Raw genomic sequence first — 3,415 nt, 5'->3', positions numbered from 1 at the left:
TTTCTTTCTTTCTTTCTTTCTTTCTTTCTTTCTTTCTTTCTTTCTTTCTTTCTTTCTTTCTTTCTTTCTTTCTTTCTTTCTCTTTAAATAAAGTTGTGATGCAGTACAGCCACTTCCCCTTCCCTATATGTTCTCTGTTGCTTTTGAATTTCAATCAACGTTGGCAGCTGTAACAGAAAATGCATGGCCTAAAAATTCTAAAATATTTCCTCTCTGGCTCCTTACAGGGAATGTTTTGCAACCCCTGCTCTCAATCAGGGGTTTGAAACTCTGGCTTCATAATTAAACTACTCAGAAATATTCTGATATCTAGGTTGGCATATCTCCCACCAACAGATTATGATTTTATTGCTATAGATGCAGTATTGAGAGTTTTAAAAGTCTCTTAGGTGACTTTGGCACATAAAATTGACAGCCACTGCTATGGACTATAAATTCCATCAGTCCTACAACTGTGATTGCATTCTATCTTTTGATCTCTTGGTTCTAGCAAAAACAGACCTCTTGGTAGGTGGTTAATAAATGAAGGCTATGTGAGTAACAGTAAATAATATAAGAGAGTATTTCCTAAGTATTTGCTAAACTCATATACACTACATATTCTCTTTTGGTATAAATTTGGAAATATTATTATCCCAATTGTATGTATGAGAAAATTGATATTCAAAGAGTTAGAGTAACTTATTCAAGATCAAACAGCTACTAGGGAACAGAAAGTCAGAACCTGTCTTTTTATTTTTCCTCTTATGCTATGGTGCCCATAGCATTATCCATGCTAGGTAAGGGTTCTACCACTGATCTATACCCCCAGCTCCGAACCTGCATTTATTTGTAAAAATAGACTGCATTTTATTTCTTCTTGTATATGTGTGCAAGCACGCGTGCCATAAAGGGCAGGTGGAGGTCAGAGGAAAACTTGTGAGAATCACTTTTCTCCTCCTACCAAGTGGGTCCCAGCAATTGAACTCAAATCTTCAGTCTTAGTGACATGCATGTTTCCATGCTGAGCCATCTCACCAGCCGCAGAACCTTCATTCTTTCTTATTTTAAAGCAATCTTTTCTCATTTTACACACCAATCCTAGTTCCCGCTCCCTCCCCTCCTCCCACTTTCCCTTTCTCCCCCTCCTCCCATCCACTACTCAGAGAGGGTAAGGCTTCCAATGTAGAGTCAAAAAAAAGTTTGACCTATCACTTTGAGGCAGATCCAAGGTCCTCACCCGTGTATCTAGGCTGACCAAGGTATCCTTCCATAGGGAGTGGGCTCCAAAAAGCACTAAGGATAAATACTGGTCCCATTGCCAGTGGTGCCACAGACTGCCCAGCCACACAATTCTCTCCCACATTCCAGAGGGCCTATCTTGGACCTATGCAGGCTCCCCCACTGTCAGTCTGTAGTCAGTGAGCTCCCAGTAGCTCAGGTCAGCTGTTTCTATAGGTTACCCATCACTGTCTTGGCCCCTTTGCTCATATTATCACTCCTCCCTCTTTCTGACTGGACTCTGGGAGCTCAGCCCATTGCTTAGCTATGGATCTCTGCATCTACTTCCATCAGCTGAATGAAGGTATTATGATGACAATTAAGGTAGTCATCAATCTGATTACAGGAGAAGGCCAGTTCGGGCACCTTCTCCACTATTGCTTAGGGTCTTAGAGTCATCCTTGTGGATTCCTGGGAATTTCCCTAATGCAAGGTTTCTTGCTAGCTCTATAATGGCTCTCTCAATCAAGATATCTCTTTCCTTGTTCTCCCTCTCTGTCCTTCCCCCATCTCAGCCAACCCATTCCCTCATGTTCTCTCTCCTCCCCTTCTCTCCTCCTCCCCTTCTTCCCTCACTTCTCTCCCCCCCTCCATTCCTAATTTTCTCAGGAGAACTTGTCTATTTTCCCTTCCCATGGGGATCTATATATGTCTCTTTTAGGATTCTCAGTGTTACCTAGTTTTTCTGGGGCCATGGACTATAGGTTCAGAACCTGCATTCTTAATCAAACCATCTACTGTGTCACTTTGAGAGTGGCCAGCAATTTTTTTTACGGAAAACATTGCCTGGTGGTTGAGAGTTGTTATTCTATGCAAGTGGAATATTTTTAAAAGTCAGGGACATGAGAATATTTTAGCAATATACACAAGTAACGATGATAGCATGTTTCATCTCTTGAGCATTTGAGTGCAAGATGGCAGGTGTGATGGGTGTTGATAGTAATTGTAGATTTGACAAGATCTAGAATCGCCTAGGATATGTTTTTGAGGTACTATTTAAGTTAGATTAGTTTATGGGAATGTCTATGGACTATTACCTAGATTATGCTATTTGACATGAGAAGACCTACCCTGAATGTGGGCTGCACTGTTTGGGGTCCCATAATACCCCAAGAGGAGGAAAGTGCAAGCATTCATTTCCTTTGCTTCCCAATAGTGGATACGACAAGCTGTCTTAAGATCCAGCTGCAGGACCTCCCTGCCATGACGGGCTGCAGTCCTGAGACTGTAGAAGCCAAGTAGCTCCTTCCTTTCTCAGCTTGCCTTTGTCAGGGCATTTTGCCCCATCAACAAGACAAGTAACTGATACAGAAAATAATCATCTTAAATCCTATTGCTTCATTACAATCTGGCAAGAGCCTTTCTACAGAGCTTCCAGGCTTAGGGTGGATAATATGCTGATGAATTTCAAACCAGCAATAAAATAAAAGCAATTCTGCAGGACTTAGGATTCCAGAAAGCAGGAGACGGTAAAGATATTGAAGACAAATATTGTCCAACTTGGAGTGTTTACAGGGGCCAGATTTGCCTACATAACAAAAATAGCTACTATTATCACCGATTATAATGAGTTCCTATTTTATATCAAACTAAGGGTATATAATTTCTCTTACAATGCCTGTGCAATTAGCATTATATTTAATTCTACACAGATAAAATTATCATGAGACTTAGGGAGATAGGAGAGCATCTCCAATACTGTAAGTTTGAAGAGGAGTATAATCAAAATTCAAGGTTAAGACTCATTAAGTCCAATATGGAGGTCCTAGTCACACTATACATGCATACATCAGTTATATGGAACAGGGTACAATGGAAAAAATTATCCCAACTGCAGCTGTTAAGGAGGCTTAAAACTTGAGCATTCATGATGGTTCCTTCTCCAACATTAAGGGTAGAAATAAGGAAGACATGAACTAATCCAAAGAGTAAAAATACAGCTTTAAGCACCCATGCAAACCTGAAAGCACTGATGCGGCATTATCATCGTACCATTAGTAGAGTAAGGTCATCTTGCTACCTTACATGTATTCGCTATTATTTTTTTTGACCACTGAAGAAGTCAAGGGTCATGGTAAGCTAGGCATAGGACAATAGCGGAAGTGAAAGGTGTAGAACCTGACAATTGAATGAAAAACACCTCACTTTGTTGTAA

Source organism: Microtus ochrogaster, chromosome X, assembly GCF_000317375.1.
Source record: "Microtus ochrogaster isolate Prairie Vole_2 chromosome X, MicOch1.0, whole genome shotgun sequence".
Lineage (NCBI taxonomy): Eukaryota > Metazoa > Chordata > Mammalia > Rodentia > Cricetidae > Microtus > Microtus ochrogaster.
This window is presented reverse-complemented; position numbering follows the sequence as displayed.